The sequence below is a fragment of the Ciconia boyciana genome, chromosome 11 (genome assembly GCF_034638445.1).
Source record: "Ciconia boyciana chromosome 11, ASM3463844v1, whole genome shotgun sequence".
Lineage (NCBI taxonomy): Eukaryota > Metazoa > Chordata > Aves > Ciconiiformes > Ciconiidae > Ciconia > Ciconia boyciana.
The window spans coordinates 24524234-24549326 of record NC_132944.1 but is presented as its reverse complement, the minus strand read 5'-3'; positions in this window follow the sequence as shown (position 1 = coordinate 24549326).

Here is a 25093-nt window from a genome sequence, read left to right as displayed (position 1 = left end):
CTTTGGATGCGCTCCAGCCCCTCAATGTCTTTCTTGTAGTGAGGGGCCCAACACTGAACACAGTAGTCAAGGTGTGGCCTCACCTGTGCCGAGTACAGGGGGACGATCACTTGCCCTAGTCCTGCTGGCCACACTATTTCTGATACAAGCCAGGATGCTATTGGCCTTCTTGACCACCTGGCCACACTGCCGGCTCATATTCAGGTGGCTGTCAACCAACACCCCTGGTCCTTTTCAGCTGGGCAGCTTTCCAGCCACTCTTCCCCAGGCCTGCAGCATTGCCTGGGGTTGTTGTGACCCAATTGCAGCATCCGGCCCTGAGCATTGTTGAAACTCATACAGTTGGCCTCGGCCCATCGATCCAGCCTGTCCAGATCCTTCTGTAGAGCCTTCCTACCCTCCAGCAGATCAACACTCCCGCACAGCTTGGTGTGGTCTGCAAACTTACTGAGGGTGCACTCGATATACTCTTTAATAGTTGTTTCCTCAGCAATTTGTGTGAGCTGGGAGGATACTAATTTGATGTATATTTAGGCATATGCAAGGCAGCTCTGTGTAAGTTTGTGAGGCTATGGGAAAATAGAAACAATGGAAAACAAGAGATTTAAAAATACTGTGAGTACAACACATGGAGATTTTCCCCCCTTTTGTTTTTTTTTTTTCCCAAAATATGTTTTCCTGTACAAGTTTTAAAATACCTGAATGCATATTCTGTAAATCACCTCTTCAGTATATGGCTGCATTTTTCTCCTTGCAGTTGTGAAACAGCCACGTATACTGAAACCTTGCCAAACAGCATAGGGAATTTGTTAGAAAATGGAGGTTCTTTACATAAGTAACATATGTAGATGAATATATAATTAATTATAATTGTATGAGAGGGAACTTCTTTTTGGTGGGTACATCCTCTGTAAACCTACAATGTATTATTCATGTTTCTTTGCCTTTTCAGTAGTTAACCTATGATTGTAATTATCACTCATCTTTTGTGGCAAGCTTTTTTGATCCGAAATAATTGCTCTTAAACTAATGCACTCCCCTAAAATATTCAGATCATCTAAGATGAATTCTTTTGTGGTGATGCAACCTGATATACCTTGGTGAAAATTTGTAGATGCAGCATTTTATACATTAGGGAAAAACAGGCTGACTGCATGAGAAAAGGAGTGGTGAGTCAGGAGAGGGAGAGATGAGTGACCTTTTCCTTTTTTGTTCTTTATGTTCATCTTCTACTTGTGATACATTGTCATCATTTTCAGAGGAGATAAAACCCTCAGCTAATTAATTCAGTATAATGTATAAATGCTTTCTGAAGTGAATAAACAGTATTAGATTATTTTTAAAGTAATTGGGATGTAAGATCTCTAATGATAACTGTATGCACATTATCAACAAATAATGTTTGTAAGTCAGGTAAGCATTACTCTTAGGGTCTGTCAATCAGTCATCTCAGGTTTTCAGCCAAAAAGTTGTCTGATGTTCTTCGACATGAGAGTTTATGCATTACCCGAATATTAAGAACAAAACCTAAGTGAATGCAGAGTGTGCTCTGAAATTTCTTCTCAAATGTCTTTGTAAAGGTATAATTTTGTGCCCCCAACCACAAGTTAGAGTAATTATGACATCCCAGAATGGATTTAGAGGTGAAAAAGCAAATCCAGTCAAACTAATTATAACAAGGGACTGAAGAGTCTCTATCACTTTCTTTTGTGTTAACGGCTTCAGAAACTGGTATGTGTGAATCTGAGCCGTAGCTTGAGAGATCAACTTTGCAATATTCACACCATCATTTGCAAACACCCGGAGTACTTGTGACGACAGAAATAGTTTACATGGAAAAATATTAGAAGGAAATTATTTTGAACCATACAAAGTGATATCTTTATGCATGATGAATAATCCTGGCGAGCGGGGTGTCATCCAAGCGTCCTTTTCCATTGCTGAAGCTTCAGACAAAGGAAAGACTGTGACAGGGCTCACATTAGGTGTAGCCTCCAGAAATATTCTTTAAGATTGGTTTTCCAGCCGTTTTCCCTGTGGGAGGTAACGTTATCTAAGTCCCTCATTCAATAATGAAATGTTATGTGAGACTGGGTCAAAATCTTTGATAAATGAAGATCTATCACATTTACAACTCTCAAATCCAACAGATGGCAGTTTCCCTGCAGAGGAAGAAGCATGGCCAACCTCTGGTCTTGTATCAAAGGTGCCATCAACAAGCTAATTGTCTAATTCTGAGATTAATATTTTCATCATGTTTGTTCGTGCTAGCTTTTATGTTTAGCCAGAAATAAGACACTTGTCCTTTTTCAAGTTTCTCTGAAAAGATCAGCAGTTAACAATGTCTGATTGCAGCTCCTGTTGCATTTAGTCTTATTTTTAAGAATAGGGCAGGACATTTCCCATATGTCTTGCCACAGTAGCTCCCAGTCTGTTGGCCTGCAGACACAAACGCTATATAAAAGTATAAGTAATGAATGCAAATAGTGAAAATGGCTCTCTGATTTGCCTTTATATCAATCATTCAAAGATCAAACACCTCAATGAAAATTGCAAAGTGACAGATTTTTTTAAATTCCTCTGTGTGATGACTAACATGTTAGAAGAATTTATTTAGTTTCAGAGATTGAATTCCCTGGTAGTTTCAGTGGTACTTGCCTTGGTAAATCTTGCATATTCAACATTAGGAATAACTTAGAGAAAGTATTTGGTATGAGCAAGTCAATCTGTAGGAAAAAATGCAAGACATTTGGGGTATCAGACAGCTCAAGGTAAATTAATGAAGCCTTTCATCTGTCTATGTTTCAGTAGGAATCCAGAGTGGTAGATTTTCAGTAGTATGCATTAAATGAATTTTTGGCCTTAGTGCAATGCAGGATTGTTATTCAAATCATTGCTAATAAAACCTCTGTCCCTGTCTATCTGTAAATATTTTGGTCATGGAATCTTTTGCCATATCATCTGGTGCTTGCAATATCATCTTGCTGCATTGTTTGATGATCATGACAGAACTCCTGTCTTCACTCATGCTTCTGGTCTCTTTGGCACTACTTTGTATCCAAATTCATCATCAAAATATGTCTGTCCTGTGTCTCTCATTGACCTAATCAATCTGACTGATTTTGACCATGGAAGGCAGGCTATTTCTTCTTAATATTTGTGAACATCCTTTTTCCTAGAAGAGAATGTAGCTACCTGATACTAGTTTTGCTTTAAATGGATATATGAGGAGTATAGTTCAGACATATGGCCCCTGGAAGTTTTGACTTATTTTAAAATCACATGGACTTCCAAAATGGAATTTCTTCCCATTCAGACACATCTTCCAGCATAAGAGATGAAATAAAAAACTACGTGAGAAAGAGCAAATGTTGATAGGGGATTTGATGTACTCTGTCCCTTGCTTAGGGACAAAAAGCAAAAGGAAGGAAATAAAAGTTATCATTTATGATGTCTCAGGAAAAGGAAGCATTTCATATTCACCTATTCACAGACTCATCTACAGTACTATTTTTCAGTGTGTGAAAGGTGCTTGGAGACCTATTTCTATGAAGTGCGCTTGCTTTTACTACATGCTAGTGAAGAGGCAGGTAATGAGAAGAGAAGAAAGTTTGGAACAATTAAATGAACTGCAGCCCCTTGTTCCCTTATCCATTAAGGAAAGAGCATTACAGGAAGCAGCTATGGTGAATAATAACTCTGGAAAACTATAAAGAGAGCTGACATTAGTGATAATGCACTTTCTGCCTCTGGAAGGTAATACATCTGCAAAGCAAACAATTTGAAATACACTCAAAAGCAGAGAATAAATACTAAGAGTGAAAATGCTGGGTAGCAGGCTGAAGCAAAATACAAGTTTGAAATGCAGTGATTGACAGTAGGAAAAGACATTAATTGGTATATAAGTGCTACTGGGATTTACATATAACATTTAAAAGTTTGGGAAAAGCAAATCAATGTAGCTCATACATCAAAATCATTGGAAACAATTTACAGAAGAAATCAACATAGGTATTGATGCGCCAAAATGCCTCATAAAAGTTGAGAGTATTGGAAATTGAATCAGGGCATGTGATTATGTATGCTGGATTTTAGCTTGCATTCAGTTACTTGGGGTTTATAGTCAATCCTAAGCTTACATATAGGTTAGGTTAAATCTTGCTACAGTTCTGACATTCGCTTATGTAAAATTAAAGTTACAAGTGAGGAATGACAGAATGGCTGCATGCAAATGACCGAAATGCCACACTTGAATGGTCTACTGAAGGAAAGCAGGTTCTGCTGAATATATTTATGTTCCGATCATGAAGATTAGATTATTTTCCCCTTAACTTTTTTTTTTTTTTGAGTGATGTGGATTTTTGATTTTATATTCATTTAATACACCAGGAATACAAAGATGACCAAAACAAACCTTAGAAAATAAAACTTAGATACTTCAAAGAAGTATTTTTGCTTAATAGTTGCATGCTCTAATTAATTATAAATCTAGCTTAAAAACAATTCACATTGATACTCTCTGCATGGTAATTTATTCCTATTGATTTTACAGTTTTTCAAAAGACTCCAAATGGAGAAAGGAAATGGCTATCACAATGTTGCCTATATTCTGTTAGTATTATTTCTCAAGCTACCATAAGACTATATTGTTTAAATAACTCGTGGAATTCTGAATTCCTGGAGATGCAGCCGATATAGATTCATAGAATCATTAAGGTTGGAAAAGACCTCTAGGATCATCTAGTCCAACAGTCAATGCAACACCTCCATGCCTACTAAGTATATATACATATATAAGTATACATAAGTGTGTGTACATAACTGTATATACATAAGTATATATATATATATGATATATACATAAGTGTGTGTGTGTTTATGTACACCTATACACGCCCACACAGTACACACTGAGACATCCAAAGTGGCATCTGAAATATGTCTGAATAAGTTATTAGATCTTTCAAACAGTATAGCTGCTTTATTCTGACTAGCTTGAATGTTTCATTTAGAAACAACTGATGAATTTGTCATATTGATAAAGGCGTTCTCCTTTTAAGTGGATGTTCTGTATCCATAGGGAAATACATGAAGTTGCCAGGGTAACCGTGAATTTTCTTGAAGTCCTAGGATGATTAAATACCTACAGTTCAATAGGTATGTGCTCTGTATGGGGTGAAAAGGATTGGTCGTTTTGACAAAGTCCAGGATAAATGGCATCCAGTATCCCATGGAAGCCTGTAGCTAGATATATACTGACTAGCTCATAGGATCTCATCAGACAGGTGAAGGTGTTACGAGGAAAGTGCTTAACATAGTCATCTGATGGAGTCTGCCTGGATTTGCTTTCCCTCAACTAATCTAATTTGCTCGTACTTCATTCTACTGCAGCCAGGACAAATGTGATCGTCTTTGCAAGGTAGAGCAGCCCCAAGAACTGCTATTGTGCTTTGCAAGGGTGCAGATTTGCTGTGATGAGCACCTTGTGATTTCTTTTGCAAGCTTGTATTACACACATAGAAACCACTTTCATATATTGTAGTATTCTGTTGCTTCTAGGCAAAAAGTAAAGACAACACTGAAGGTGCCTAGGTGGTGAAGACTGAAAGCCAGAAATTGTGAACCTTAAATGTGTCTTGTCATGGGAGCAGTAAGTCAGTCTCACAACTCTCCCTGAGTGGGAGTTAATGGGAAAGCTGTTGCTGTGCAAACATGTTTGTGAATTCAGGGAGTAGCTGCTACCAATAAATACAAGCTCAACTGCTGCAGTAGATCTTACTAAGATACTTAATTCCACAGAGATGATGAGACTTTCCAGATTTCAAAAGATTTTGTTTCTCAAAACCATATAAAGATTAGCCTTGCAACATTTACATATGGACATACGAAGGAAGACTGGGCGTAACTGCACTCACACTTTCAGTCTAAAAAACATAGACCTAGCAATTTTAAAGTTAAATGTTATGACATATAATCACGAAAAATGTTCCACAGTAGTGAAAATTCAGGCTAAGAAAAATCATATTTAATATATTATAAAAATTTGCCTTAATTTTTTGTGGTTTTAACACAAACTACTGTTGCAGGGCCATTGCCTAAATATACATCACAATAGTCACTCACATGTACTCTCAATAGCTTTATGCTAATGAGAGTACATGTGAGTGACTGTGTGTTCTCATTACCTTTCTCTTTGATGCAATAATATTGCAAGTTGGAGGTATAGACCCAAGCTCACTTTTTAAATAGTAATATCAGTTACTTAAAAAAATGTGGTTAGACTCAAGTAAGATGAGATTCAAGGATCTAGGCAAAGTTAAGTATTTTGTTTTAGTGAAAAATTTAGAAGGCTCTCTTGAGCTGAAGTGAATTCTATTTAAGTTGGCAGAGACTTTTGTCTAATTTTCTTCAAATAGCTTAGTTCTGCACAGGTTAGAAACTAATGTACTGTTCTGTCCAAACCTAAAACTGCAATGGTGCTGTTTCCTATGTTCTTTTCCTTGCTGTTTTTCTCTCTTCTTTCTTTTGAGGGATGGAAATCTTTTTGGCTGCTGCAAAGCAATGAATGACACTGATAAAACTTGGCCATTTTCAATGAAACAGAACAAGGTCAATTTGAATAAGGAATATCTTATGCTAGTCAAAATGCTTAGGGACAGAGGAGAAGAAGGAGAAAGGAGAGAGAGACTGGGTGTTGGAAGGACTTCAGATATTTTGTTTTCAGGGGAAGTTCAATAGCTCTGTAAGTCTAAAATTAGAAATGTGTGCTATATTGAGAAATTAGCAGTAAGGAAGGTGGGCAATCTTTCTGAGACATCTAACAAAACTATAGTAAAATGATTTGCCAAGGTCAAATGCCTCAATTTAATGCTATTTGAAATATCTCTAAAATACTCTAGTGAAGCTGTGTGCAAATCTGAAATCACTTCAGTCCTATAGTGAAGGTTTTACAGTGAAATAGAAGATGATAAATCAGTAGGAGAAAGCACATCACAAAGAATGTCTATAGATCCTAGTAATGGATTTTTAAGGCTGGAACATCTAGTAAGTACTAGAAGGACTTGATGAAAAGGAACCTTGTCAATAAATGTTCACAGTTTCCGAGCTGGTTTTGCATGATTAGCTCCAATGGCTATTACTTTCAAATGATTTAAAATGTTTTGGACTGAACCTGAAATACACTGATGCAGCACTTAACTGAATTCTGTTGTGGGTGTTCATGCGTTTAAATGCAGGCTTCTACCAAATAGCTTCCACCTGTATTCACTCCTGGGTCAGACATTCTCTTGCTGTCTTTCTGTTTGTACAAAAGCTTAATGCTGTTTATGTGTGTTTTACTGTAATATAAATATGAAATAGTAAGTATTTTGCACTGTCATAGGATCTTGCTCCCAAGAAACTTCATAATAATGTATTAATATCGGTGTAAAGGTATGTCTACACTCAGCAGGGAACCCCAAACAGGCTGATAACTCTTCATAGAGCAGGACAGAGTCAAGGTTTAGCTTCCATTAATAAGGTAATAATCTGAACTCTTTATCAAGAGCAATTAACTTGCAGGATGTCGATATAACTGTGCTGCTTGAAAGACCTAGGAGAGAAGATCTTAGATGGTACGTTTGTGAGTTGTTTCTCTCCCTGTCTGGCACTGAGCATCAGTCCCGTAGGCTTACTCTGAGTATGCTTTGGACATGTGTGTCTCTCTTGAGCAGTCCAGTCATTAAAGCACAGTTGTGATGTGAGTAAGTAGATGCAAATTCCTATTTTGCCTAATTTGATGACAAGAAGTTGAAATGAGGTCTTGACACCCCAGTGCAGAAATGGTAGACTGCAGTGTGTGCATTTTCCTTCAGGATTTCTTTGCAAACAGAGGTAAGCTGTGTAAGTGAAAGGGAGGTTTTGTGGCTTTGTATCCGAGGTAGAGGAAGGTGTTTGTCTTTGGATACCTCAGTGCATAAACCTCATATGGATTCCTTTGCTTTAGTTTAGGGAGCTCACAACAATGATACTTGTGGTCATCAGAAGCCAAGGGAAATTTCTCCGCCACTTGCTCCTGGCTGGAGAGATGCTAGTTTGCTCACAGTACAAAAAGCTTCTTTCCCCAGGCTGGCGCCTGTTACCACGACCATGTTTGGAAACCAGCTGAAGACATCTGTGCTAAATGTATCCTAGTCCTCAGGTCCTTCAAGACCATCTAAGCAATTTTATTTGGATTCATTACTTCAGTGAAGACAGTGCCCTATAACTTTGCTAATGTAATCTTGGTTTGCAACAGCATGGGAGATTAGTAGTAAAACATAGCAATGTCCATTTAGCTGTGTTTTAGTACAGGGTTTTAGTTAGAAGTGTGAAAAAAGAAAAGTGAAATAAGTATAAAATATACTTCTGTTATCTATTTAACAAACATTACCAGTTGTTCTGTGTCACTCACCTGGAGTACCTTTGGCATATCTTAGCTTCAGAGTCTAGAGTTTGTAGAAATAATGAAATGGAAGCTGAAATGACTCTAAAGATCTGGTTGAGTCTATTCCCATTTATGTTATCATTTATTCCTCAAGGAGTTAGGTTTTGAATACAAATGTGCTTGCTACTATGCCTGGCCAGATGCAGAAGGCAAACTAGAATTAGAACTCATTAAAAAAGAATGAAGGATTTCCAGGATCTTCCCCCAAAAAAGGATTTACTGGGGAGAAGGAGAAGAAACATGGGGCACTTACTTCTTCATCAACTTCTGTCTCTGCCTTCTCTCCTATGACATTTGGTAGGTGTAGGCTTCTAATACTACAGTCTGTGTTATCTCCTGAGGAACCAAACACTACATAACCTTGTGTAAGAGAGTGATCTAGTGTAGCGTGTGCACCCCTTTCATCTGGCTCAGATCAATCCCTCACTCATCTCAGAGTGTGTCTACCTCTGCCTTGGTCAAATCTTTTATCAGTGTTTATATCAAAGTACCTGAATATCATAATCTTTTTATAAATATTTTCCAAGGATAGGTTTAAATTACAACCACTGATATTATAGGTCTGTTGTGTTTCAAGTGAGTGAGACTAACTGTGATTAATCAGATTTTCCTTTCCTAATGCATCAGTTTGCACAGAGATAGTTCCCATCTGTGCATCTTTTCTTTTTGCCTTGAGGAATTTAGCAGGAAACCTAGTACATGTTGAAACAGTACTAGAGCTGAATAGTTTAGTGATTTCTATTCTGGTCACGTCATAAATAATCCTCTGAATGCTTGTTCCAATATATAGTAAAGGCGTTTGGGAAAAATACACACAAGCTGTGTTGAGTGGAGTTGATTTGGGATCACTAAAGTACTATTAAACCAGCATGTTTGTAGTTCCTTCTTATTCTTAAAAATTTGCCATTAGCTATAACCATGTGGGAGAGGGAGGTTTCTAAAACTGACGTGTAATAATGAACACTCATATTTCTTTGCATTGAATAGCCATTTGCTTTTCTGGATCTTACAGACATAAATTAATTTTATCTCTTACCTCTGTGCCTTGCAAGCACATACAGAAGCCATAAACTGAAACACCAAAGGAGAATTAAATGCTTGAATACATTGAGAAAAGACAAACACCTTGTTCATAAGGAGAGCCAGAACCAAAGAGCAGAACAATGAAAGTCTGAGTACCTTTGAAAGGCGAGGGTGTCAACAATGAATTTAAAATTTGTTTTCAGTGGGATTATTTAGAGGTAGTATTCTTTTTATGTCAAACACATTAGCAGCTGTTCCATGAGTTGAGCCAAGAGGAAAGTAAGTCAAAGGTGGTAAAGTTTGTAGCAAAGATTCCTTATGCTATCATGGACCCAGCCAGCTAAATGGCTGAAGTGTCCATACCTGAACATCTTGAGAGAAACGTGAAAGCCACTGTAACCTCAAATTCCTTTGTGTCTTTCACGTCCTGCTCCAGATACAAAACTTATTTCTGTATTTCCAATACTATTTACTTTTTACCAGTACAATGTGGCTTCCAGTCTACTCACTTGTGCTGGACATTGTTTTACAATTTTTCCTCTGAATATCTCGATTAATGAGGAATTTGCAAGGGTGTGAAATCCCTGAACTGCCAAAGGTGTTTTTCAATTGCTGAAGGCTGATTAGGCTCTTAGAAAGTAACTTCTTGCTTTAGTTACATTAAAAAAAGATGGAAAAAAGTCCATTACCTCAAATAGATGTTACAATTATTTGTCATATATGGTGAGTATTTTAATGCTTAATAAAACATAGAACATGTAAGTTAATGTGTGAAGAAAACTAGACAGCATTGGGCAGACAGCAAGGCAGCTGCTAGAACAAGCAGTCCTGAATTCAAATAGAGAGTGGCTTGAACCTCATCATTGTATAGACAAAACTCATTTTTTGAGTCAGAACCTTACAAAAAGTCTCATCTATAGATCTGTTCAGTAAATGAACAGTGTTTTTGCACAGTCATTTTTAATATTTAAACTGCATTGGAAGTACTTCAGTGCAGATTAGGTCTGTTGTAAAGTCCACGTCGAAATTGTTGAAAAAGCCCCCAAAGAATCTTTAGAGCAAATATATGTTGTTCTAAAACCAGACATCCAGAGATATGTTCCATTTCTGATTAACTGACTTTTCATTAATGAAAGTTCCTCTAGCCTCTTTTACTGTTTTTACATGTTTAATTATTTGTTTGCAGAATTATTTCATTTCTTCATTGTGCTACTTTAGCTTTGGTGAAAAGTTCTGAACTGACCATTACCTATGGAGTCCGAAGTCCCTTTATTTATCCTTCCAGCAGATAACGCACAACCAATACTCATGCAAGTTTCCTATAAATTGTTCTTTGAAATGTCTCAGCCTGGAGAAACACTGACTTGGTATTAGAGTTTACATTTCTACTGAGAGTGTAAGGATAGGAACAGTGATTTTGATGTGAAAACCTATCCTACAGGACTCGGATTGGGATAAACAGTCACATCACACAGAGCCATGAACAAGAGCCAGGGATAACAACTGCATCGAGTCTCTGCTTGCTTAGCTGCATTTAAACTGCAAATGCCAGCCTTTTTCCCCAAGCAGCTCCATAGCTTCAGTTAAGGCTTTTCTCTATAGAATTGTCTGCTTATGTGGAGCAGATTCCAGGGATGAGTTTTCAGACTACATATTCAGGTAACCTCACTAACCCATCTTATCTGCCTAGTTTGCCCCACAGAATTATTTTTCTGATGTGAAATTTAAAAATTACTGAAGAGCTCTTTGTTCAGGCACTCTGTTAAGAACATATATGATTTCTTTTTCTGGGTCTTACCAAGGACTAAGCTGTAAACAATAATATATACTCATTTTAAGATGGCCATTACTGCTATGAAAGTTGACATAATTTTGAATTTTATTTGGTTGGTTGGGAAAATAAAAGGAGAACAAGGAAGAAGAAGCAAAGAATCTCAGACTTGAATAACTCCAAATACCTCTTGGGGATGCCAGCTGAAATATTCAAGCATATAATAGAGTCATAGAATGGTTTGGGTTGGAAGGGACCTTTAAAGATCACCTAGTCCAACACCCCTGCCATGGGCAGGGACAGCTTTCAGTAGATCAGGTTGATAGATGCAAATACTTTTTGATGTTTAAGCTCTTGCTTTAATGATTCTGGCAGTTGCATTTGGGAGACTGAGCCTTGTTTTATTAAGGGTCATAGCAGTGGCTTTGGTTAGGTGCTTGTTCTCTGACTTTTTCCTCATAGGCATGCATCTTGCTAGATCTAAATATAAACTAGATAACTCCTGCATTTTCTTTTACAGTAAGCCTCAGAACAAAATAAAACATTTATGCTTTAAGGAGACCAGCATTCACTAATACAATAAGGAAAGCTTGTTTTAATGCGGTAATACTAAGGATAGAATTATGGAAGATTTAGGGTAATGCACCCATGTAAGCTTGTACTTAGGCAACTTGTAAAGTTGCTTAATTTGCACATGTTGTTCACCAAGGTTTTTTATTCAAGTCAGGAGACCTGAACACAGCTGAAATATTAGGATACGTGTATTGGGCGTTTAGACATGGGGTTCAGTGCTGCCATACAGCAATAATGGCTTCAGATATTTTAATTAGAACACTTGCATCTGAAAAATACTTTTAATTTATTCAGTTTATTTGGCCCCAAATTATATCTATTATGCATTTTTAGCACATCCTATTATCAGCAGCACATGTCGAGATAATCCACATTCTTGAGCTCAGATTACTCATGTTCATTACAGTAGTGCCTAGGGACCAACACAAATCAGTGATAATGGTAGAGATAATGTATTTTGATATTTTATCACACATAACAGTTGTCTCTCTCTGCCGCCACAGTGCCTCAGCTGGCTCTTCTGTTAGAGGTAAAGATTTTTTCTGCCTGTAAAGAAATAGGAATCCTCTAATTCTTCAGTACATTCAAATTGCACCTCTCTAGAGTAGTAAAATAAATTACTATTACAAACAAAATCTTCATCTAAAGAAAACATCATAATAAAAAGTGTTTTCAACAATAAAATTTCTTCATTGTTATAGATCACGGATCCAGTAATTCCTGAACGTTAATGGGGTATTTCTAAAGCATTCACAATAGCACGTTCACTTGATAAGGAGAAACTTAAATTAAGTTCAAATTCACCCTACAGGATGAATTGCAGAGATAAAATTTGTAGTAAATAACTCTAGAAAGGTATAAGCTAGTAAAGATCTTTAAACAAATTCTGTGTGGTTGCTTTAAAAAATACCACCACACACATGTGGACCTCATTGAGTGCCTCATTAGCTTCCCCGGTTGGGACCAATCAATCCATTAGATTGAGGTGCTCTAGAAACAACAGCCGGGGTAATCAGAGATGATGTTGGTTGTAGAGAAAGAGGTGTAGTGAAGAAAAAGCTGGAAAGTAGAGTGTAACGCTACGGGATGGTTGAAGTTTGTCCTGTTGAGTCTTCTTATTGTAAGAAGAATGTATTCTTGTGATTTGTGTAGAGGGCATATGTGAGGCCTGCATGTGGGTGAGTATGGGTTCCTATCCTCATCTACTGTGTGGGTGTACAGAATGCCTGACTTCTGTTAATCCTGGTTTTGGTGGGTCTGTTTGTGAAGTTAAGTATGTGCAGTTTGCAGTCTTCTAGTAGCCTTCATAGTACATGTATGCAGTTAGCAGTATTTCTAGTATTAGACCTGCTTGTTGAAGTACTGCTTTTTATTTAAAAATAAAATGTAGTAAGATGATGTAGAACTCCTAGTTTTGCAACAAAACAATAGTGGTTGTGACTTTTCTACCTTGGGTGGGGGGAAAATGACAATGTGTGATTATATTGTGAGAGAGCTCTCTGACAAACTGTAAGTCTTCTCAGTAGGCTCTCCTTCTCTATTCTGACTCTGGGTTATCTAACTTCTCTTGTTTTCTTCTTCTAATACTTAAAAGACCTTCAAAGCTTCTGTTACAGTCTTTAATACCCTTTATCCCCTCCCCCCTTTTTTTAAACTTCCAAATCTTTGGGGCTCATAATTTTAAACTGAAAATGGGTAGACCCATTGGTCATCCTTCAAGGCATCTTGATTTTGCTTCATTAAATGTCAATTCTAAGTGAATAAACTTTGTTGTAAAAATAAGAAATTTTCATGTAGTAACTAGTGAAAAACACAACAGTATGTCTTTTCTTCATATTTGCATAAAGCCTCCAGTTGCCCCTTCAAGCTAACTTGGTATATCAAGCTGTAGCTTTAACTTATTCTTGGGCAAGGTATGCTTAAACTGAATGTTAAAGACTGTATATAGCTCACTTCCAAATGTTTTCACTTGAATGCTATGGGTCAAAGCCGTTGCATCATCTTCTGTCCACGGTGTCAGGAGGCAAGTTTTTTAGTACATCATATCTCAACCTGCAGTATCCTGGCAATATAAGCATGACTGGATAGCCAGCTTGTGTTTTCATGTTTGGACATACTATCAAGAACTGAAAGCTATTTGAATTATTAGCATAATTCTTTAAAATACTTCTCTGAAGTAGCTACTGCTGTGTCAATTTTTCTAGTAAAACAACTTTTCTTAGGGTTTATTTGTCTTTCTCACGTGTGCCCTGATGTTCTTTACTATCTCTAATATGTTTTGGAACAGCATAGATATGTGTCGTACCCGTCATTTCCCCACAAAGCTGTACAAAAAATCGTGTTTCTTGCTTATACCATTATCATGCATAACAGAAATGTCTGAGGTCCATTTGGCTCACAAAACTTGTCTGAGTTATCATGCAGCCCTCAGTAGTTTCTGTTTATAATGGTGCAACATGGTAGTATCGCCGGCTGTTCATATTGCTCTGAGTTTTAAGGGTCTGCTTAACACTGCCTAGTAATTAAGGCATAGAGCACTAATGTTTCAAGATGTGCTGCTTCTAGACCATAAGTATCATACTATGAAGAGCAAATATGCTTTCTGTGGGGTTTTTGTGTCCCTATAAAATTAAAGCTCAGCAGTGTAAAAAAAAAAAAAAAAAAAAAAAACACCAAACAAAACACCAACAATAAAATGTGATCCCGTGGTAGAGGAAGGTGTACTGTAGTGTGAGCAAGTTAGAAGAGAGGTTAATAATCTTTATCCCCTAATATTTCCTTTCTGGTACAGAAATTAATCTTTCTAAGTTGAGCAGACTGGATGTTACTGTGTGCTATGAGAAATTTCCAGTAATGCATCATTGCCTTCCTAAGTGCTGCTTATAATGATTTGCATTTAAGCAGAACAGAAGTGTAAAACTAGTGACAAGATCAGGCATGGAAAAACATTCTGAGATTTCATAAGTACATGGAAATGGAGGCTTGTCACTTTGGCCACAAGTCAGACGTTACCCCACAGACTACTTCTCCTCTTTCTCCTCCCCCCCCCAATATTTTTTGCTTGTGGCTAGATATCGTGTTCAACTGCTCATGTGCTTGTCCTGCAGGGAACTGTAACTTGAAAGGCACTTATTCCAAACTATCAGTGTAAGGGGAGGACTATGCTGCATGAATGAAGTAGTGTTGAGTGTCCCAATCTGCTGTTACTCAAATTTTTATAGGGAGCAATGGTCTCAAGAGCTAGGTCTCGGCTAACCAATTTTTAGCTCTTGGGCTGGTGGTGAGATGTTGCTCACACTGGTACAAATGCTGTGCCTGTCTGGACGGGCTATCTTGAGAGTTTCTATGTTGTGCTCAATGCCTTATTATTCTCTAACTGTGGACACATGCTGCACATCAGACTTTCTCAAAGGTTGTTAGAGGAGCATTAAGGCTGATGATACAACCCTTCTCACTTTTTGCATCTTTTATTAACCATACTAGATTTTCCATCCACATCACGTATCTCTGTGTACTGGCACTGCGTGGGAACTGCACCTAATTACTTAGTTGCCCCTTAGACCTCATGTCATAAAGCACTAGAATTATGCATAGACTGGTGATGTTGGGGGTGTGTGGGCTACTTTTTAACGGGTGATTGAAAGGTAACTGAGGAAAAAGTAGCTACTGTAAGTAGACTTGTTTTTGCCATATGGGGAGTCAGCTGAAAACAGCTGAAAATGACTTATCTAGACAATAAGGCACCTGCATGAACTTCCTTGTTGCAGTTTCTTTGTAACTCCTCAAAAGCTGTTTGGCTTAGATCAGAATCCCCTGGGGGTATCTTGTCCTTCCTCTCCTGCCTCTAATTTTCCTGCTGAATCATGTAAGGGCTTATTCTCTGACTTAGCAGTCAATGCCCTTCTGCTCTCTAAAATGACCCGAGAGACCTTTTTGCTCTTACAAGTGATAGTTTCCTTCCCAAAGCTTTCATACAGTATGTTTGCTCTGAAGATCTAAGTCCCCATCCAGGTGGTTATGTAGTTACTCCCTTGGAGTTCTGATATGAAAAGCTTGTCTTGCAATTAGTAGTAATTACTTTTGCACAGTGGCATCTTGTTGGAATCCATAACCGTTAAGATTTAAGAACTGAAATTAGCCTTCTGTTGTTTACAGGAATCTCTCTTGTGTCAGTATGGACATAAGTGTTTTTCACTCACTTTTGTGATGTTTCTTAAGTTTACAGTCTGACATAGACATATCTGAATTGTAAGTGTTAGAAAATTTTAATGGTATAACGTTAATTTCAAGTTCATCACAAGCCATCCAGTTTAGTTGGTGCAGTAAGCTTCTTTCTTCACCCCTGCTAATTATGTCTCCTCCTAGAAAGATCTATTATGGTTTGGGTCCTACTGAGGTGGCAATTCAGCCTGGATTCCTGCATAATTGTTCAGTTGTTATTCTCTAACTCCTTGTACTGCTGAATCATCCCGTCTCATCTACTGGTGTCTTTGCTTGTGATCAGGTGGTCCAGTGACCTTGGTATCTATGAGAATTTTGCTTCAGGTTGCTGTAGGAAATATGAAGTTAAAGCTTCTTTAGAACAAAGCTGTGATTTGCTTACTGAGCAATACAGACTGGACAAAGAAAAGGATTTGAAAACAAAGAAGATCTAACGATACCTTGCTTATGCCTGGCATTTCACTTCAGTCCTTAGATAAATATGACTTAACTTCAGCATCCCTTGCCCTGTTCTCTTGGGGACCAAATGACAATCTGCTTGCTGCAGACTCTGACTCTTAGATTGCTGCAGTTGACAGCTGCAGAACTCGGGACTGGCCATCAAGCCAACAGCAGTGAGTTTGCAGACATGCTTATGCTCTGTATGTCTTATGCAATCTTAAAATCTGTGGGCAGATGACACTGGTGGTGACTGAGTTTACATGTAGCTGCTTTTAGTACATCAGCTAACCTGTATGCACTTTATTAATCTATTTAAAAAAAAAAAAAAGTGGTGCTGGTTTTGTCTTGTTTTCCCTAGCCCTTGCAGTGTCATCTTTTTATTTCCTATTAAATGAAAGAACGACTTGGGGTGTGGGGGGGGAAGGCAAACATGAAAAGCATGATTTTTTTTTAAATTATGAAAATTACTTTAGGAGTACATGCCAACATATGTCACTGTCTTAACATCAACAAAGGAAATGCCATCTACTGGCACTTCTGCCAGGACAGTAATTTATGGTACAGAGAGGACTGTACCATACACTAAATTGTAAGAATAAAAATAAAACTATGAATATTTTTAATTCATTAATGAAACTGTCCAGTTCTGTTCAACAATTAGGAAGTTACTGATGAAAGATCATCTTTATGACTTTTCAAGTACACAAACTTCATGGCTACTATGTACAAGTGCTTATAAACATCTGTGCTAGTAAAAACATAATTTCATAATATAACTTGTGCTTTTTCATAAATGTCATCATATCACTAGCAATTTGGGGAAAAAAGCATTAGTCTAGGATATGGTAAGGTGAAACTACCAGTGGGACTCTAGTTTGTATTTAGAACAGTTGCTTCCAGTTCTGGCTAAAACTGAGAAGGAAGCTGGTACGTGAAGAATTTATAGAAACAAAAATGAGCAAGTTTCGATGTATACAACTTGTAGATTTGCTTTGATAACTTTGAACATTCCAGTTAGATTCTCCCTCTCTAAAGCCTGTAGGCTTTCTCCCTTGAATGTAGCAGGGTAATAAATTCATGTTCTGCTACCTGGAACACTATGGTGCAGGTACTCGCTATATGAAGAACAATAGTAGCAGCAGTAGGTCATTTCCAGTGAACGTGTTGTCACTTACTAGCTTCAATAGCCACTTCATTAAGCAGCTGATATAATAGCAATATTGAGCCACAATATTGCCTGGGGCAGTAACAATACTCTGTATGCCCATGTAGAAGGTCCTTGAAGGGTCGTGGGTAGGTTTCTGGAACCAGAGAATATCTACTGCTTTACAGAGCAAGGAAAAGCTGATTTCCATGTGACTTGGAAACCAGCACTTAAACTTTGCAGATAATGTGCTTCTGTATCTACTTACCTCTCCTTTTAATATGTATACTTCAAATCTGCTTACTTTCTTTTTTCTAAAACATAATTGTTTTTTCCTTTCTAATGTACCTTAATTTTTTTGCTTTCTATGCAAACTGTAGAGACAACATGATTGAAGATAGTTTAAGTGAATATGTTTTGATGAAATTTCATTTCTTAGAATGAAAGATCCCTTTAAAAACAGGATTGGTTTAAGGAAGCCTTTCAGTGGTGCCAAAATATGCATAAACTATATTTAAATATTGAAAGTCAAGGCTTACTCATCTTCTTCTACCCCTCTTCATCACTGTAGTATTTTCACCTAAAATGAGAAATGGATGTGTGTCTCTTGATCTGATAGCTTTGTAGGTATTAGATTAGAAGAATACCTGTTCAAATACTTACTTTTATCTTTGGTGAATCTGGCTGTATATTCCTCAAAGCTTTGTTCGTTATTCTTCTAAATTACTCAGTAGTGTGTTATTTCTTTGTTTAGCATAGCTTGTAGTAAAATGTCTATTAATTTCAGTCTAGAGTCTGTTTTTGACCCTGTTTATTCTAACTTTGAAAGCTCTATGCATTTTGTATGATACCGACTCTTCTTTGGTGTACTGACTCCTGTCCTACTTGCAGCTTTTCCTTTCCTCTGTTGGTTAGACAAGCTATACTGATGAATGGTTTCAATCTTTCATTTAAAAATAAGTAATTTCCTGTCTATTGCCTGTGTTTGGGTTTTTCTGGACTGTCTATGTAATTTGTGGATATATTTCTATTATATTGGAATTCTGTACTCAGTTCTAGTTAAGTACAGAAAAACATAAAGTATAAAACAATTGAGTTTGAAAGAAAAACATTCTTCACAGTGATCAGTAAAGCACAAAGGTGATGCTTATCTGTAGGAACACCAGATGCATGTGTAGTACTCATCAGCTTTCAGGATCTTTCATGCTTTTTTGAAATATCATCACCTTTTTATAAACATTTTACTACTCAGGAAAGAAAATTTGAATATTTAGCCAGAAGTCAACTGTGACATCGTACATATCTAAAACAGTAGATAAAAGCCCATTTGGAGCACAACCAGCCATTCCAATTGGATTTAATAATATGTTTCAAACCCATGGATTTTCTTGGATGACTGTCATGGAGAATTTATCAAGTCCCTCTTTTCTAAGGGTGATCTCCAGTGCCTGTGATTCTGGAAACCTGTAAACCACAGGTATCACTGACTTTTCAATTATGAAGTAGTAAGATACTTTTGTTCTGCTTCAGGGCTTGAGTAGTTGTGTGTGTGCTTAAAGTATGGTGAGCTGTCTCATTGAAGGGATTTTTTTGTTTGTTTGTCTGAAAAGAAAACAGGAAATACCAATGATGGATTGTAACTTGACAGGCTGAACCTTTATATTTAAAAATAACACAGTAAGTCCTGTAGTAGTGGAACCATTAGCTAGCCTTTTCATGAAACAACACATATCGTGGAGAAGGATAATGCTTTTCCAGGTGCAGAAATGATTTGCTGGTTTTGTTCCATTGCTTCCATTTTTCTGCTACCTATAAAACACACTTCAATCTTTTTTTCCTTTTTTGATAAGTGAAGGTCTATGGACCAACACTAACCAGAGCTGAAAAAACAAGATTTTTTTTTCTTAAAGTGCAAGAGGGAAAAAGTGTTATGGGCTGTAATTTTCTTTGAAAAGAAAGTAGGTTAAAAAGGTTACAATGTGCTCTTCTATTGTCACCCATAAAAGCTAAGCTGTTACTGGGAGTTATGTGGAAAATCATGTTTTAGTTTGGCAAACAGCATTATCAATTTGCCTAGGTATTGCAGGTTTTTTTCCTGTATCATAATTAACATCTTGGAGACCTTACATATAGCTAGCTTAATTTTTATTTACATGCATATTTAAAAAAAAAGAAGTCCTCTGCAATGCTAGTAGCTTGCATAGCTTTAATATACCTGGGAGAGACACACACACATATATCCATATGCTTCATTGGTGGGTAGGCATCTTTGTTCTACAGTACTCATGAGAAATCTTGGCTTGTTAGAATTCTGTGAATAAAAATTGGGGTTTAATTCCTTAGCAAGGACATGTAAAAAAGAATTAAGACAAAGAAAGACTGGAAAAAAATTAAGGTATGTCATCAAATACATTCTGGCATTTTCTTAAGACTGATATGTGAAGATCAAATATAATAAATAGTAGCTTTTGTAAAGCTGTATGCTCTTGGACCTGCAAGTATCAGCGTGGGCATGTTTTCCACTTAGTTAAGCAACCTGTGTACTTGAAACCATTTTTAATGTAAGGAAGGGAGCAATGGCCAATAACTGTAATACATTACTTCAAAGGTCCCACAGCTGCTGATATTGATAACTTTTAAAAATTCTGTTATGTATGCAACATTAAATTATTAACATCAAGTCTACTCAATATTCCTATTTATAGTTTGCATACTATATGGTGTGATAGGTAATAATAGGCCTGTGTCTCCTCACAGAAAGAACTGTGGGTTTTGGGGGTGTTTTTTGTGGGTTGGGTGGTTTTTTGTTTTGTTTTTTTTTTTTTGGAGTTCCACATAATTTCTGTGATTGGTTAATGTATGGAAACTACAATCTTATATCAAGTTGAGTTTGATATAAGTTGAATTATGCAAGACCTGTGATAGTTAAAGAAGATAGAGTCAGAAGATCTAAACGTTAAATGGCTAGTATAAAACAAACAAAAATCCGCAAACAACAAGTGTTGTAGTATTCTATGCTAACTCCTTGGAAATGATGACAGTGAAAACAGAGTTTGCAGATGGTGCTGGAATAGAAAGAACAAATATTGAGCAATGCAGCTAGACCTGGGGAGGTTTCAGTTTGTAAGTACCATGTGTGAAGTGGACTGTTCATTTGACACAAATGCAATAGCAGATGCTGAAAATGTCTCTCTATTATGGCCTTATCACAATGAACTCATAGTTTTATTCTTGGTGTGTGCAACTGACTTGCATTTAAAAATTGTTATAACCATAATTTATATCATGGTGAGGTATTAGAATACGCAATCCTCAAGTTCTTGCAGTACCCACAAGCTTTCAATTTAATTGATATAAATATATTAATAATGCTTGAACTCTTACAGCAGAGCAATAAACCCCTTACTGTCATCCTGAAAAAATATTCTAATTTGCACATATTCTGTTCCTTGGTTCCACATGTTACTCGTCAGTATTTTGAACTTGTGTTCCTCAAAAGCATAAAGACAAAGAAATGATGGAACATCATTTCAGCCAACCATAATTGTTTTTTGTATGTTTTGTTTTTAATGCAGTAAACAGTCTAATTTGTGGTTAAGTGACTGGTGATGTTGTGTTTGTGACTGGTGATAAGAAAATCCTTGACCCACACTAAGTATTTTCATGTGTTTTATTTCAGTAGCATCATGCAGATCTTCTGTTTGGTGGCTTTTTTGTTTAACTGCCTGATATAAGATACCCATTTCTAGACTAACAGCTTCTGGAGCTGTTGCTTGCTCACGTCTGACTTCTTGAAGCTTGCCTATGTTTAAGTCCTTGTCTTCCTGTAACTCACAAAAATAACAACAGAACAAATGTTATCTATAAATGTTCTATTTTATATATACTATTACATATAATATAAATATTATATATACATTTTCCATTGTTTATAGGACAAGTGTTCTATAAATAGCTTTTTGTTCTTTGACTGGAATAGGTGCTGTTCCAAACTTTGCCAGTTCATTTGAGGTATACAGCAGAGCTTTAAGGGAAACTGGATGACATTTTGAAATGCATTACTGATTTCTATCTTAAATGTGCAGGCAATATTAAAACAAGAGCCGGGACCTTCTGACCTCCCTTATGCAGCTGAATTAACAGTTTAAATGAAATAGATTTGCCATTAGCATCAGCCTTTGAGCTGGAGGCACTGGCTCATGGTACCCTGTATCTGCCCTGAGGAAAGAGAGAGAGGAAAAACATTGATATTGAAGAACTGCTTTTAAATTCCTGCATCTTGATGGAGGCAGTCTGAAAAGAAATCTAAAATAACCAAACACAGGTATAAGAGCTATGGGACTAAGATTACTGAAGTGATATATTTTGTCCATTACTTACACAGAAAATGAAGCCAAGGGAATTGGATCCTTGCCTTGTTTTTCTCTTCCAATAGCAGTTTCTAGTTCCTCTTATCCCGGCCTTTGTCTTGTGCTCTGTGGAGATTCTTCCCAGATGAAATGGGTCCGAGTTTTGAATAGGTCTTGTTTTTTCTTCTGTCCAAACCAAGTACAGTTCAGAAATGAATGCACATGGTAATTTTTATCAGGGCTCTCTCTAATTTGAACTCAAAGGTAACTGCTCTGTAATATTGCACTTAAATTAGTAATGCCACTGCAAACTTGAAGAGTCTTTTTGAAGATGTGAATAAGTGAAAATAGGAGGAAATCAAGTGTGGGTTTGTTTTTATGAGAGCAGCACTAGCTGTATTTCTTGTGCTTCCAGGTTTTCAGGTCCTTGCTCATAAAACCTAAGTTTCTATTTTGTGCAAATTGCTATACCTCAGTTTTGAGGTATACAAAGCTGATGATAAAAATTTCTGCCTGAATAAGGAATCACGGTATTTTAAAGATTCCCCCCCCCCCGAGTGCTATATGAATGTAAATAAGTGCTATTAAAATAAATTAGATCATATTTTTGATTGAAGTTTCTGTTTTGAAAACCCATATACTCAACAACTCCAATGTCCCTTTGAATGATTACAGAAGCTGCATATTTTGATGTTCCAAAATGTGTGGTTCTTCATTCAGATGTTTTTTCAGTGGTATCAGCTGTGGGGAACAAATCAAGATTAATCTCAACCAACTCTCCTTGATCTAGAAAGGGGCACTAAGCCACCGTTTGGATGGAGAAATGGAGGTTGTTCAGTTATGCAGCTGTTCTGTAACAACTAGAAGCACGTGCTACTTCAGATATTACTTAGGTGTGAAGGGCTGTGACTTCTGCTGCCTGTCTGTGCCTCTCCCTCCTCGCTTCTTTTGATTTCCTCTTGACTGTTATGGGCATGCACTAGTTCTTGGTTTAGTGTCCTCTAGTAGCTTTTTGGTTTAGTGGTCCTATTTAAAATTAAGAAACCAAGTTTCAAAATATGGTCAGATTACAAATGGAAAGTAGTGAGTTGTTTCTATCTCTTCTCAATGTTCTTTGTAATAAGAGTGCTGAAATACGTTAAAAAATCTTCAGTGACAAGCACATGTTAACAATACAGCGACTCACTAAGCTTTTTCTAATGGTACAGATTGTCAGTGAGTGACTGAATTTTCTGGCTCCTGCTGCTTTGGATGATTCCTGCTTTCTCTGTGTTATCAAGGGTTAGGAGAAAATTATAGTGTCTTTTCTTGTGTTGCTGAATAGAATGCCATGATCCTTGACTTCTGAAATTAAACCATTTTGAATTTGGTTTCCATTTTTGGATTTGGGGGGGAGAAAAATAAGAAAAACAAAAAATTGCTTCAGAGAGTTCCTTGCTTGATTGAGTTGGGGTGAAAAAGTGACTTCAGGCTTTGATCCTTCCATCAAATGAAACAACATGAAGGTGAGGGAAATGTGTGGCTTTGCAGAGTAATGCTATGCTGTCTGCAAGTACCACTGAAGATGTTTATTGGCTCCAGCAGACTGTATCATAATACACAAGAGTTTTCAGTCACTGGAGGGCTACCCATTTTTTTGTATTAAATTTTTGGTGGTAGAATGTTAATAAATAAGTAGTAGTTATCTAACCAACGCTCACTAGGTGAGTGGTGATGGATTTGGCATTACTTTGCAAAGAATCAGGACTGTCAACTATGCAATGCTTATTCCCAGTATAAGCAAACATAAACATGTTTGCCTAAATATGCTGTAAATTTCTTATGCATAGCTCTTACTGGGGAGGGACAAGAATCAATCGAACAGACCTACAGTCTGTGAACTTCATCAAAGAAAAATGCTTCCATTTCCGTATCTGTCTCCGCGTTTGAACTTTGCTTTAGGGTGAATAAATGGGGGGAAAGGGTTGGACTTGAGCATCTCGGACTGATGTTTTAGATCCTCTACTTATCATTCATGATGTGCATAAAAACAATTGAGGACTTTGAGGAAGGACAGGGCGTAGAAAGAACAGCAATATATATTGGTTGGTAGAGGAACCCATTTCTGATGAGTGGCATTAGAGGCCTGCACCTGTTAGGGGAGAGGAGTCAGTGCAGAGTGCGCAAATGCGCAGAGCTGTCAGGAAAGAAGCATGGGCAACGAGCGAGGAAACCGCTTCCTGTTGCTTAGTTCTTGCTGTGTTCAGGGAAATGGGACTCTGTACTGTCTCACTAAAGATGGGCAGGATTGCATCAAGCAATATTTGGCTCTGTCTTCAGTTTTGCCTAAAAACAATCATCTCCAGGATCCTGTACTCCTTCTCTGGCTCAGGAAGAGTTATTTCTGTTCTCTGGTGGTGTGATTGTGAATTGCTTTTGAAGCCAAGCTTTGCAGCTGACCTTTCAAATTTGAAGTGCTATCTCTTGTAGCAGAATACAACACTCCATTTTCCAAGTAATACTAGAGCATTCAAGGTCTGCTTTTTTTTATTTTGAGACTTCATTTTTCTAACCTTCTTTTAGTCTTCCATAAAGAGGATAGAAAAGGAGGAAAAACAGAATAGTAGCAAATGCCTGTAAAGATCCAAATAAACAGCGATGCAAAACTATTTTTAATGTTTAGTCAACTCTAGTCACAATTGCTTTCTTGTCATCTTTATTGTAAGCCTGTAATAAATAATTAACCTGTATTAAATAATAAATAATTAGGTGCACTACTTCTGTACACGTTGGTGTTATGTATAAACAGCTGCTGTCTGGTATTTGGATCTCATTTGACTTACTCCCTTTAGTGAAAATGCTAACCTAGAAACTGTCATCTCTGACTGGAGCAGTGGTGGTTCTGCTCCACTACCTGCATCTGACAGTGATCAGTGGCAGCTGTTTTGGAAAACAGTAGCATAAAAAAAAGTCTATAGTGGGAATATATAGAATAACTCTCACATTTGGGGAGCATTTCTAGTATATATGATGGTGTGGTAGAAAACAAAAGATGACCCTAGGGAGTTCAGTAGCAAAGATGTGTTCTCTTGCCAAACAATAAAGCATTGATTAAAAAAGTAAAACAA